Raw genomic sequence first — 15,235 nt, forward strand, 5'->3', positions numbered from 1 at the left:
ATCATTCACGTGTTCCAAACATTTCATTGTCAGGACATACCAATGTTTCTGTGGGGTTTTCTGGCACACCAGTCGTCTGTCTGGTTTCTTCGCCGGTACCTATTACTTTGGGTCCATTTACGGACCACTGTCCATTCCTTTTGACCACGAATTGCGGAGAGAATTTGTTGGGGTTGAATCTCTTGAAAGAATTAAATGCAGTAATTCATTATTCTTCTGATGGAGTGCATTTGACGATTTCACCACAGCAACTTTCTGTCTCCCAATTCTTAACCAGACCTTTGCCGCCGGAATTAAGTAATGTTCTGGATGTGTTTGTGGGCAATTGAAGACAATGATGTTGGTGTTTTTCAAATTGAGCCCATTAAGATTATTCTGAAACATGGAGTAAAATTGCCACGTATCCCCCAGTATAAGATCATGGTCGATGTTGAGCAAGCTTTGAAATGCATCGTCTCCGATTTTGTGCACCGTGGGGTGATTGAGGAAATTGCAGGTAGTTTGTGCAATAGTCCGATTTTGCCCGTGTACAAAAAAGGCGATAATGCGATTCCCTTCCGGCCATTAATAAGATCGTTGCTCCACAATTTCCCATTGTGCCTGATGTAACGACAATATTAAACATGATTCTGGCTTCAGCTTCTCACTTTAGTGTGGTGGATCTAAAGAATGCCTTCTTTAGTATCCATATACGTAAAGACAGTAGATACTTGTTCGCGTTCACCTTAGGGGGACGCTCATTTACCTTTACCCGTGCACTGCAAGGTTACTCAGAGAATCCTAGCATCTAGTAGGGCTTTGAAAGAGCAGATTCACACACTTGAGTTGCCCACTACTTGTACACTGCTCCAGTATGTAGATGATCTTCTCTTAGCTGCTGACTCAGAGAGTGCTTGTAAGGAGGGCACCGTGTTGTTGCTTATCCACCTAACACAACATGGACACAAAGCTTTGATTAAACCAATGTTGGCTTTGACGAAGAAGGGCATTTCTTTGCCATTGCCGTGGAACTTGGAACACCAGCGAGCATTTGATCTGCTCAAGACTGCATTGTGCTCGGCACCAGTTTTGGGCACACCAAACTATGAAAAGGCCTTTGTGTTGTATGTACATGAATGTGATGGATGTGCTTTGGCTGTAGTAATGCAGGAACATGGAGGGAAGAATAAGCTGTGCAGCTACTTTTCTTCCGCCCTTGATCCTGTAGCATGGGCTTTGCCAAGATGTTTGAGAGCTGTCGCTGCTGCTGCTGTGTCCGTAAAACAGAGCAAGGGAATGGTCTTAGGCCATGCTTTAACCCTGATGGTACCTCATTCTGTAGATGTTCTATTAAACAGAACACAAACACAACACCTCACTTCCGCACAATTAACAAGATATGAATTGATCTTGTTTGCACCACATATTCAAATAAAGAGGTGTTGTGTATTGAATCCGGCTGAACTTTTACCTTTCCTGCAAGGTACTGTTTGCAGTGACAAAGAGCCACATGACTGCCTATACACTACAGAACAAGAGACCAGAGGCAGAATCGATCTAAGAGACATTCCTTTGAACAATCCACAAGGGAAGCTGTTTTGTGATGGCTCCTGTTTCAAACTTCCGGATGGTACATCCACAGCTGCTTATGCAATCACCACATTGAGCACGGTCGTGGAGCCTAAAGAATCACGCATAGCTCTGCGCAGGCCACAGAGATAATAGCATTGACCCAAGCTTGTGAACTTTCTGAAGGGCTTACCATAAAACATATATACTGACAGCCAGTATGCCTTTGGGGTGGTTCACAACTTCCATAGACTTTGGGCAGAACTAGGTTTCTTGACCTCACATTGCACTAAAATCCAACATGGCACCTTGATAGTATGGTTACGCTCAGAGCTTGCACTCCCTACTCAGCTAGCAATTGTAAAATTTGCAGCACATCAGAAGATCGTAGATAATGTAGGAAAAGGGAAAGCTTTCACTGACCAGATAGCCAAACAGACTGCCACTGATCTCTCTTCAGAAATGTATACTTCAAGGGAAGCCACAATTGCCTGTACTTTGAATGAGGGTATCGAATCCATAAAGAACATTCAAGCCGATGCCACATTAGAGGAATCTAAGAAGTGGGCTGATGGTTTGGCGAAATTGGATGATGACGGTTGTCGGGTGGACAAAGTTGAAGGGAAATAGTTACTGCCTGACGCGTATATTATGATGATTGTTGTTATGGCTCATGGTCCCACCCATATTTGTGCTCCTAAGGTCACCCCAATGTTGCAAAATGTGTGGGTAAATGATAAAATCCCGAAGGTAGCTGGCGTTTCATTCAAGGGTGTATGATTTGCCTGCAACATAATGTGGGAAAGGGTACACCAAGTCCTAGAGGTAGTTTTGGCCCACTTTCTGTCCCCTTTGAAGTAATTAATTTTGACTTCATAGAAATGGAGCGTTGTAATAACTTCAAATGCGTACTAGTTGTTATCTGTGCCTTTAGCAAATGGGTCGAAGCTTTTTCCGTCAAAGATGCCACAGCCATGACCACGGCAAAAACCATGCTGAAGGAATATTTTCCAAGATTTGGTTTGCCAAGAGTCATCTGGTGGACAATGGTCCACATTTTATCGCTGCTGTAATTCTGCAGATATGCACAGGATTACAGATCGATAAACGGTTCCATTCAGCCACACACGCACAGAGTGCTGGACTAGTAGAAAGACACAACGGCATCATTAAGAACAAGCTTGCTAAAACGTGTGCCGGCACCAAGCTAAAATGCCCGGACGCCTTCCCGATCGTGTTATTGTCCATGAGGATGACCCCTCAAACTAAGACTGGGCTCTCTCCCATTGAGCTGGTCATGGGCAGGCCAGCTAACATTTGGAATGTCCCTGAGCCCCTTTCTTTACGAGATGTCAAAAATGTATTCTTTCTGATTACTGTGGCCAGTTTACTAAAAATCTGTATTTTATTTATCACTAGGTGCAAGAGGCTTGACCTGTCAGGTTCGAGGGCCCCGGTCACAGCATACGGCCAGGAGACTGGGTCCTCACAAAATCATTTGAGCAATCTTTTGCCTCGCACCTCGTTGGTGGGGCCCCCATCAGGTTCTCCTGGTCACACAGACGGCGGTGCGGGTAACAGGAAAGAAGCACTGGATCCACGCGTCCCACATAAAGAGAATTCCTTACCCTTTGCCACAGGCTACAGAAGACACAGAACCCCTCACTAATGCTGTAACCAACGATCACGAAGCAGCAACCACAACAACACGCTACTACTCATTATGAATGCTACACATGCCATTTTTAACAAGTCCTATTGTTGGGTCTGTTCGCATTTACTGCAACAAAGGGATAAGGGGCTGGGTTGGTATATTCACCCTTTACCTTTGACAACTGCTTGCTATGCTTCTCTTAGAGCACTATTCTTTGGCAAATGGAACGATAGCGTCTCAGGGAACTTTGATGGAACTAACCTGAATGATTTTGAGAAACGTGTTCTAACGCCCCTGGGATGCTCACTCTTTGCAAATAGGAGCAACCCTAATGTTGCTTCTATTAGTCCTTCTGACAGACTGTCCCGTCCTTTTCAATCTTTGATCTCTTTCAAGATGGCTCCTATAGGCAATAGGGATGCCACACCACCTTCTTATACTGTCAACCACAGCCCCGATTCAGTTTCTTTCTGCATACAGAGGAATGGTACTCAGTCAATGGCTGACTTCAAGGGTTGCACCAATGTTGCGAATTTGACTAGTGAGGACAGACCTTTGTATGTAGGCGAACCTGTCTACTTTGTTAGCGGTAATGTAGCATTTCCATGGTTACCCAGGGATTGACAGGGAACTTGTTATTTAGGGATTCTGTTACCCGGGGTATTCATTGCTAGCACTATAGAAGTTTCAAAGGCCTGTCCATGGCGGGACGAGAAGGGCGATACCTCTGCGCAAATTCTGGGCAATGTAGCTAAATCTGTTGTGCCATTTTGGGGACAAATACTAAACTCAGAAGATATCAGGAGACTAGCGAGAGTATTGGAAAAGACCATCAACCGGACCACTGACATGCTTTATAATATGACGTTAGAACAGAAAGCAATAAGGTTAGTGGAACTTCAGAACCGGATGGCATTAGATGTCATCCTGGCTGAGCTTGGTGGGGTATGTAAATTAGTGGGGTCTGCTTGCTGTGTTTTTGTGCCAGATTCCTCCCCAACTATCTTTAGGGCGACTCAAAATCTGCATGGTCTCAGTTCAGAAGTGCATGTTCCCATGGGAAACAGGGATCTTAGTGCTTGGTTCTGGGACCTCCTACGAGAATGGGGATGGAAGCTATTTTCAGTCTTGCTGATTATTTTAGGTATTCTGTTGTTTTTCTGTTGTTGTATACAATGTCTTCCTGGTATGTGTTCGATGTTAGGAGGATGTTGTGCACAAGCGATGAATACATTAGGGCACAAGGTATACGGCCCAGAGAAAATATCTAACAAATTTGTGCTAAAGGAAATCTCAGTTTCTGACCTCATGGCAATTGATATCTCCGATAGTGATTCAGGATGTATGGACATTGAGACGTGGAGTTGCTCATAAAGTGACTAGAAGTAGTTTAGCGATTGGCTTAGGCCAAAAGGAGGGTTTGTTAAACGGGATATGATATTGTGCCTCCTTTATTGTATATATTGGCCCAAGCCCTGCCGCTCTGCGAAGAAAACCGCGTTGCAAAGTTCCAATCTTAGATTGACTTAGCCGCCATTTTAGGTCCATCCTGTAAGAGGATTCAATTCAACACTACAGCTAAGTCAATGCCTGGTCTGGGATACTGAATGGAAACCCTTATTGATATATCTTTATGTCCAGTTCATGAGTTCTGGATGACTACCCCTATATAACACCCCTCTCTTAGAATCCCCCTGACCACACTGAGCCAAGAAGTAGTTCTGTTTTGCAAGTTTAAAAGGTTTATTTGAGAAATAAAACAAAATATAGATACCACGCTTTTATAATAAATTAATAATCGATATCGCCCTTATAAATATAATGTTAATCAACAATGGGTAATCTGACACTAGCACACTTCTTTATAATCAATGAGGAGTTGGTGTAGGATGGATAAAGTAGCAAAAATACTTTTATGATTTCAAGGGAAAAGCAATGAGGAATAAAATGCAGTACGGAAATACTTGATATGATTTTAGCAAAAGATAAAATAATCACTTTTTCTCTGGCAATTCATCCCCTCCCCTATGCAATGTAAGAAATGGAAGGAGATGGAAAGAGGAGCACAGAGTTCTCAGGAATGCAATCAAAGACAATACGAAATTCAATTCCCACCCCAGCAAGCTTAGAGAAAACCGGTATGAGTTTTAAAACACAGGCCCAAGTGCTTTGAATGTGGTGGCAATGAAGTGAGAAATATGCTGAAAATGCTTTAATTCCCTTTAGGAGGTTCAGGGTGAGTGAGAGATACTTGGGATGAGTTCAGGCTCACTTTAGCAATGATTCAGAGATGGTGATTAAGAAGCAAACAAATTTTTAGCAAGGAAAGAAACGACTGCTGATGGTTACACGTGGCTGGATTTTTAACCAAACCGCAAATCGCGGTAAAATTCGCGAGTGCGTGAATCGCGATTACGGCAAAAGTAGCAAGTCGGTTCTAGGATCGTTGGAAAGCTGAGATTCTAAGCTTCCAGAGGGAAGTTAAACCAAGTTCCTAGCCCAAACGGTTCCAGAGATACGGACGATTAAATAAAGGTAGTTTTTCGGATTTAAAGTAAACTCAAAATGACAGGTGACAGCTTGCAGCTGCAGAATTGACAGGTGACAGTTGTGCAGCTTTAAAAATGACAGATGATATGATTTCTAGGAAGCAGTTCTACTTAAGTTAAAATAGTATGGATTTGATTATTTTAACTAAGAGATTGGTTCTGCACAGTTCTGGTAGGTACTCACAATATAAATTTGAAATAGGCCTCGCCACGGATCTGGTCAGGTTTTGGACTGGACTCCGGTTCTGGTCTCGGCACTTCACAGTGATCTGGGTCAGCTCTGCTCTGCTGGTCTAGCCTCTCTGGATTCTGGATGTGAAGTCATCGATCAGCATGCTCCGCAGCAAATGGAATGTCTCTACCTGTCCCAGCAGTCTCTTTTTATGTGTTTTGGAAAGTGGGTGTGTGCGTTGCTCATAACTAAACCTGCCCCTCTCACTTGTCATTGGCCCAATTCTCCCGTCTCCCATGATTGGGGGAAGGAAATGTGAGTCAGAGTGATGTTGTAGGTTTTATGGCCAGAGGGCCCTCCCCTGTCATCTTTACACACAACTCTATATTTGATCCAAATAAATCTTTTCCAGATATACAATTTGTTGAAATGACATCTGCACATTATATATTCCTTATGGTCCATGCTTGTCCGCCTCTGATCTTCCTGGGGTCTTGCATTCAAAAATGACAACATTTTGTGCTTTTTAACTGGTTTTGCAATATCGGACATTTACCCAAAATTACACACATGTGCGCAAGGAGTATGGACATTAATTGATGACGTGTCAGATTTTTAACATGCAGACATTTGGAGTGACAACCTCTTTTCCGCTCGTAACCCCCCAGATCATACCACCGGTCCTAAAACCTCTTAAAATGTGGGCAGAAAAATCACAAGAATTATGGTATCATTTAGATAATTTTGACAAGTCCGCACCATGAGTTATGCATCTTTCTTAAAATCATATTCTGGCCAACAGGGGTGTGTCTTCCCACATCACAGGGTGGAATAACTGGTTTATCCACTTCCCCCAAGCTCAACTGCTAGCAGAGGCACTGCCCCTCCCCGTTTCCCCTAAGAGGAAGCCACTTTTACGACACCCCCAATATAACATTTGCCTGAGTCCAGGACATGCCTTTGTTCAACTCCCTGTAGTCCCCAGCTGCTCCACCCCTAATCTAATCAACAGGGTCATGTGACCTCAGGATGCAGCCAGGCCTGGCAGCCAGGCCTGGGAACACAGCTGTTGATCCAGTATCAACTCCTGTCGGGGGTAGTTGTCAGACAGAATTCAGTTTCATTAAGCCAGGTTTCAGCTAAATGTCACTTTTTGTTCCCAGTTTTCTACATTCAAATCAAACTGACAATTTTTACCTATACATTACATAATTACTCCCTTCAAGTCATTTCAGAATATAGTTTTACATTGTATCCACCTCTTAGCAAGTCTTTCCTTGGTCTGGTTTTGTTTAATTTGTTCAGTTTTACACAAAATTCTGGTGGTTTTAAAACGCCGGCTTTCTGATAGTGGTGAGTACTGGTAATGCAACCATTTTTGGGATTAAGAAAATTAATTCCCCACAAGAAGGTTGTATCTTTGGAGTGGTCTTGTGCCAACTGCGCAGTTCTCCTATTCTTGCGTGAATGTGGGCGGCGATAGCTCATCCCCACATCCACCCAGTCTATTGATTTAGTTTGTTCTGGGATAGAATAATGGGCGGCGACAGCTCATCCCCACATCTACCCAGTCTATTGATTCAACATGGGTCAAAACCCATGACAAATCCCCCCGCCCGACTGCCCTTTGATTCAAGTCGAGGGGAAGTCGGGTGCAAAGGAGGTTTTGAGCCCTTGCACTGGTATGTCCCCATTATCTTCTTCCAATCCTGTAGGTGGCACAGTTCAGCATCTTTTCCTCCCTCCAGTCGATCAATCAGTTCTCCTTGCTGGTCCTGATGGGAGGATTGGGCGGTACCCTGGGCCCCTTGGTTCTCTGCTCCCGGTCCCCGGTCGTCCTCCTTGGTCAGTCTCCAGGTTTTCTTTCTCCTAGGACGACAAAGGAAAAGCGGCAATACCTATTCGTAGACATTTTTCCATCACTACTAATGGTGTAGCAGACATATACATTTTATACTTTAACATATCTAACACTTTACTTTTGAGATACAAGTTATCATTCAAAGACAGTGGCTTACAAGAGTATAATATTTTAGAGATTATATGTGGGATATTTTAGGGTTGGAACTGAATTAATCTGGAGCGGTCCCCTCTGGTATTGCAGAGGACTCCTCCAGTTGCTGCAAAGTGTGCCTGGGATGGCAACACTTTAGCTGGTTAATATGGACCCACTTGTCTTCCCCCTCTGCCAAACCGCCTTTGGGGATGCGGATCTTGTAGGCCACAGGGGAGATTTTGTCTATAATTTCAAACGGTCCCTTCCATGTAGGCAAAAACTTTCGCTGTTTGGCCTGGTTCCTTTGGAAATTGTATAGATAGACCCGATCACCCACCTTATATTCCTTTCGGGTAGTTTTTAAATCATAGTGGGTCTTCATGCTCTCGGCTGATCTTTCTAGATTCCGCTGAGCATAGGCAAAAGAATGCTGAAGGTGTTTCCTTAAATTCTCCACATACTCATGAGTTGTGGAGGCATTTATCAACGTTTGCTCTTGGGTTCTGTAGAGCAAATGCTGGGGAAGCACCATCTTGCGTCCAGTCATCAACTCAAATGGTGACTTTTGGTTGCAGATGAAGGGGTAGATCTGATGGCCATTAGGACCAGAGGTAATCGGATATCCCAACTTGGCCCAGAATCTGCCACAAACTTTTTTAAGATGCTCACAATGGTTCGGTTATATCTCTCCACTGCTCCAGAAGAAGCTGGTCGGTAAGCAATATGTAGCTTTCTTTTGACCCCCAGTATCTCCCACATCTTTGTCATTACTTCACTGGTGAAGTGGCTACCCCTGTCTGACTCAATCCTTTGAGGTAGACCAAAACGGGAAAAAATGTGGTTAATCATCAGGGCAGCTGCTGTTTCTGCCTTGCAGTTTGGGGCTGGGAGACATTCCACCCACTTGGTAAATAAGCATGTAACGGTCAACATGTACTTGTTTCCTCTAGACGAACGAATCACAGGGCCTACAAAGTCGATTTGCAAATCTGACCATGGCAGTGTCATCCCCCTCTTTTGGAGAGGCGCACGGTGTGTGAGGGATGATGGCTGAAATTATGCACACACAAGACACCCCTTCAAGTATTGGTCGAGGTCCTGCCCCATGTGTGGCCAGTATGCAACCTTTCTTAAGATTTCCAGTGTTGTGTGAAACCCCCTATGACCCGCGGTGGCCACATCATGGGCGTGACTTAACATCAGTCTTCGGAATGAGGTAGGAACCACCCACTGATCATGGTCAGCTTGGGATTTCCTTACCAACAAACCGTCATGGATTCGGAACATTTTTGGACATTTCATCAACACTCTTAGGTCCTCTTTCCCAATGTAATCGGTATCCGTCAGGGGAAAGTTCTCAGGGTCCTCAAGGTGTTGGTAAAACTTACCAATAATTGGATTCCCCTTCTGAGCTGTAATTAAATCAGCATCAGGGGTCTCCTTACTCCATTGTGCAGTTGAAAGATCATTGTGAGCACTTGTCTGGGACCTAGTGATAGCGGTGACCTGGATTTCCCCCAACAGGGACTCTATTTCGATTAGATCCACTTGGATGGCCCCGGTTTTGGCCAGCTGATCAGCTAAGTCATTTCCAGTTTTGTCTGGTCCCTCTTCTTTGGAATGACCCTTGATCTTTTTCCAGTAGATGGTCATCCCATTCGATGTGACCAGATCATCAATGTTTTGGATTACCTTCCCATGTTTCAAGGGTTTGTTATTAGCACATAACATGCCTCTGGTTTTCCAATTAACCAGGTGCTCCACGAACCCGTTCCGTACATAATCTGAATCGGTGATTATGACCAGTTCGTGGAGTTGATGTTGGACAGCAGTGAGGATGGCCTGATGCACAGCCATCAACTCTGCCACCTGACTACTTCGGGGACCAATTTTGTATCCAGCGGAGGGTTCTGGGAACTCCTTCACCCATGCATTCCCTACGCCAGCCACCAGTTCTTTCTCCCCGTCGTTGTCAACATGGTAATAACATCCATCCACATAGACAGTGGGCATTCCCTCACACTTGTCTTCTTCAAAGACTTTGTGTGGGGAATTAAGGTATGCCTCCATGTTGTCCTTGATTTTTAGACTTTCGTCCTCGAGACAATTTTCTCTGGCACAATCATGCAAGTCAGCCAGACCTTGCGCAAGGGGACTCTTCTTGTTTTGGCCATATCTGACCTCCACAGGAAAGCCTTGCATTGACAGAATCCAGGAAGTAATTCGGGAATTACTCACATTTCCGGCCCGGATTCTGTCACTTTGGAGATATTGCAGAGGCTGGTGTGGAGTCTCCACTATGATGTGTTCCCCCTGGATAAACGGGCGGTAATTCTTCAATGCCCACACCGTTGCCAGGAGTGCCTTCTCACAATCGTTGAATTTTTCCTCCACAGAGGATAAAGTTTTGCTCGCATAGGAGATTACTGTATTGACCTTGTCATGCTTTTGGTATAATACTGCCATCAAGCACGTATTAGAGAACCCCGTCTCCAGGAAGAACTCCTTGTTTCTGACAGGGTAAGCTAGGCAAGGCATTTGTGAGAGGCTTCTTTTGAGTTGTCTTACTGCCTCGGATTGTTCTGGACCCCATTCCCAGTTGACCCCCCCTTCAAGAGATGAATCAGGGGTCTAGTGATCTCTGCGTAGCCTTCAATGAATTTTCTGCTGTAATTAGTCAGTCCAAGGAAGCTCCTTAGTTCCCGCAGAGTTGTGGGGTCTTTCAGTTTCTGGAGTGCTTCCACTTTCTTTTCTTGGGGACAGAGACCCTGAGGAGTAATCTCATGCCCCAAGAAATTAATACAGGTTCTACATCACTGTGCTTTCTGAAAGGAAAGTTTTGCTCCGGCGGCCCTCAACTGTGTCAGAACATAACGGATCTCCGCTATGTGTTCCTCCACAGATGAACTTTTGATGAGGACATCATCTACATAAGCCAGGTTGCCCCTCGCACCCAGGTCGGGCATGGCCTTATGTAAGAAAATGTTGAATTCATTGCCGGAGTTGAGGTATCCGAAGGGAGTCCGGGTCCAGGTGTACTGCTGGCCCCCAAAGGTAAAATCCAGTTTGTATTGGTCCTCCCTACTGACAGGCACGGTCCAGTATCCATTGGTCAGGTCTATTGCAGTGAATACTTGTGACCCTTGAATCTGGGCCAGCCCTTGGTCAATGTAGGGCAGAGGCCATCGGGAAGTATGGACCCGTTTGTTGAGCTCCCTAAGGTCAGTGCAGAGTCTCCACTGGCAGTTTGGCTTCAATATTCCCAGCACTGGATTATTGAAAGTGCTGTGGACTGGACAGATTATTCCCCGGGACTCAAGGTTCTTAATTATTTCAGTAAGGGACTCCATGGATGCGAGAGGCAAGCGATATTGCTTCACAAACACTGGAGTCATTCCAGGGTCCGTGGGAATTGTTGTGGTGTGGATGTCGGTGTGACCACAATCATATGAGTCTACCGCAAAGAGATCTTGGAAATCCAAGAAAACTTGTTTCAACTTTTGCTTCTGTTCCAGAGTCACACAGGCATCAGCTAGGTTGACTCTCTCTCTTCCACCATCTGCCTGAAGCCTGGAAAGACTTCTGGTTTGGCTATCTCAGCGGCCTCCTCCAGCTGGGTGGAGAAGTCCCTGGTCAGAGTGCTGATTTGGACTGGAGGCTTCAGGTGGGAAAGGCAGCCCTCATGGACCTGGAAAATCACCTCATCCCTCCTGAAGTCACAAGTCACATCTTCCTTACCATAAGGGCAAGAAGTGTACACCAGGAAGTTCCCCCCATGTCGGGTGAATATCCTGTCTGGTGTTGTATTGTCCTCACTGTCACTGTCAAAACAATCCTTGGGGATTGGTCCTAACAGTTCATTTCCTAGATCAATGGAAAAATGTTGGTCATCAACCGCGATTCCAATAATGGTGCCTGCGGCTAGAGTAATACTCTTTAAGTTGCTGTTATCCACCTCTATTGGAATGGTGTCATGTTCTATGTTGACTAATGGTGTTGGGTTTACCCCTAACCCTTGCTGTTGGAGAGAAGCATTTAGATGTATGTAAGCATCAGGGTTTTTCAAATGTTGTCCTCTTTTAACTTTCACTTCCAGGGAGAATTGTCGGGTCCTTTCTGGGATGGTGACTTCCTCTTTGATCTGAATTTCAACTGCATAAGGTAGTAATTGAGCTGACCTAAATGCTTTTTCTGGATCATCAAAGCCCATGGGATTATCCGCTAATCGGGACCAAGCTTTGAGGTTTATTAGGTCCAAACTAATGGCAAAGCGATTGAGAATGTCACTGCCTAAGTAAAAGGCGGCAGTGACGTCTCGCACAACCCAACAATTATGGACTATGCTCTTGTTGCCAATGGAGATTTTGAGCATAGACCTGCTTGGCAGGAGATGTTTGGAATTAGGTGCTTCCAGGTCCATTTCCCATTTGTCTATCAGTTTGAATGTGGGAATGGCTGGATCTTTTGGGAGTTGGCGGAACATGGCTTCGCTGATGAAGCTCTTACCGTTGTTCACACACACACTCGAGCGAGAACAGAGTCCTTCCCATCATTTAACTGAACAGGGATGAACAACTGCTCTCCAATTTGCTGAATATCAGCCAGGCTCTGAGCTGATTTCACATATTTCTGGACTATAGGAGTGGGAGTTTCTGATTGTGGATTAGTAAAGAATTTCAGGGTGTTTCCTTCCAGTGTGGAATACCACCTTAAACTGGAAGGAAGGTTGATTTTCAGAAATAGAGAGGACCCCCCATCAGTCTGTTGTCCTACTGCTATTACTGTCACATCTGGAATCTGGTTGTTCTGGAAGTGAAATTCTACTTGGTCAGATTTTTGCTCAACCATGTTGCATGTGCCATTTAAACTAACATGGTTGACACTCTGTTTTAATTTTATTGGTCGGCTAGTCTGGGTCCAGAGGACCTTGTTTACACAATCTATTAGGGGTGACAACCTTCTCAGGAGGTCATTCCCTAGTAAACAAGGGGTGCCCTCTGGAGTCACTACTATGACCGGGTGTTTCACCTTGTGTCGCCCAATTTTAATGTCCAAATCTGCAGTCCCCTCGACGGGAATTTCCTTCCCGTCAAAGTTCTGCAGTTGTCCAGGAAGAGAGGTGAGAGGAATTCGGTAATTCTCCCCCCTTCCTGCATTTAGTTCCTCAAAGGCCCTTTTGGACAGAAGGGTATCTTGGGATCCAGTGTCCACCAGTGCCAAAATTGTACCCTGCCCCTGTACTTGTACCGGGGCATAGTATCTTCCCTCCCTCTCCTCAAGGGGGCACAGATAATGCACATTTTTGGACAACTGGTGGGCTAACTTTCTGGTTTTGGACATTGCTAGCGAAGAGATTTGGGCAGAATTCTGTGGAGAGCCTGGGGAATCTGAAAGAAAAAGTTGGCAACTGGAAATGGTTTCAGGTTCTGGGCCACCTCCCCCTTTTTGGAGGCAGTCCTCAGGATGGGTTTGACCCACAGGATTTTGGTATTGTTGGTTCTGGGATGAGATGATGGGCGGCGGTAGCTCAGTCTCCACATCTCCCCAGTCTGAATTGGCATCCCTTGGGACCCATTTTTCCTTGGGAGGAGTTCCCCCATCCCTGAAGGAGAAGATCCTTTTGCCAGGATCTTCTGAGGATCCCTCTCCCTCAAATTGGAAGACCTGTACCTCCTCCACAAAGTGGGTCTGTTTGGGTCCTTTGTTTCTCCTACACCCCCTCTGCTCCTTGGGAGGCAGGCTTTCAGGGGCAGGAGATTATGTTTCCGGTTCCTGGTTTTCCAGGGGCTGTTTACAAGTTGGGAAGGAAGCTTCCTCCAAGGCTTTACACCCCCCTTCCCCTTTTGCCTCCTCCCTGGGAACCGGTGGGTTATCGGGGTGCTGCCCCCGCCATTGTTCTGGAGCACCAGGTCCGAGTTTGGGGCATTCTGCGGTGGCATGCTCATCTGAGGGTTCTGTTGAGCCCTCAATATGTGACCCAGATCTCGTGCCATATTTTGGACCTGGCGCTCAAGTTGTGAAACCCGCTCAGGCTGATACGGGGCTCTATTTTCTCCCCTGGGCTGATCCCGGGAAGGGTAGCTATCCCTTCTCTGGTAGTACCCCTGGTTGGGAAGATTTTGGTACCCCTCCACCCTTGGCCTCCTCTCTCCCGGATTAGGTTGTCTGGGCTCAGGGAATTGGGGAAAGAAGGATGGATGATTTTGGGGCTGGAAATTGGGTGGATACCTGAGGAAAAAGTTCTGCCCAGGATTTGGAGAATTTCTGCCCTCCTGTGGGAAGTTGGGAGGGAAGTTCCCTGGGTTAGGTGCTTGGCTGGATCCCCCCCCACTTGGGCTGGAGGAGTACACACATAACCCAGGATTGGTCGGTTTCCCTTGTAGCGGGGACTTACATAGTCAGGGGTGCGGGGGACCCCATTTGTGGGACTACCTCCTCGACTCCCTGTCTGTGACTGGCCCGAGGGCCTTCTGGGCTGTGAATTATTTGCTGCAGGCAGGTTTTTAGGCCCCCCCATTTCCAAATCTAAAACAGGGGCAAACTTTACCTCTGCCACCTTGGCAGCAGCAGGGGTGCTGTTGGTTTGGGGGTTTTTCGGCGCGTTATTTTTATTTTCGATAGGCTTCTGCACCTCATAGATCCGGGTAGCCTGTTCAATGACCCAGTCTAAAGATCTTTTCTCATGAAAATCTCTCACAAGCTGGGTCATTATGTATTTGGGTAAGGCATGGAAAAACGTATTGATAAATTCTCTGCTATCCGTGCGCACCCTTCTGGTGGTCAGCGGAAAAGCACGCTTTAATTCTTGCACAAACTCTTCCGGGGCCTGATCCTCCCCACATTGCAAATTGTAGGCTGCCTTGCGAGCCTCTTGAGGATTTCTGTGCACAGAAAAATGTTTCAAGATGGCCGCCCTGTAGGTGGACCATCTTAAATTATTTTGGTCCTCCAGCCTCGCAAAGTAACTGGAGTATTCTGGGGAGAAAGTCCATTTGACGTACGGGATGCAGCTACTGCTGTCCTTCAAATGGAAAGTCTCCATCATTTGCTCATAGAGCTCCAAGTGTTCCCAAACGGAATACTTGGCGTTCTTATGATAAGGAGTGATGACACTCCTGATTGCCTTTATTTGTTTCAATGGGTCCTTAAGCAAGGCCCTTTTGGCCTTATTGGCCTTTTTGGTTTGGGTGACCCTGGTCCATTCATCCTCCGACTCAGAAGCACTGCTCCCAGAGGTGCCCGTCTGATCTTCCAGGTTTTCCCGGATTCTGCGAGCCTGGGAAAGGCTGGCAGAATGTGGGGACCTGGTCTCCTGT

The sequence above is a fragment of the Ambystoma mexicanum genome, chromosome 6q (genome assembly GCF_040938575.1).
Source record: "Ambystoma mexicanum isolate Mex_15411 chromosome 6q, UKY_AmexF1_1, whole genome shotgun sequence".
NCBI classification, from domain to species: Eukaryota; Metazoa; Chordata; class Amphibia; order Caudata; family Ambystomatidae; genus Ambystoma; species Ambystoma mexicanum.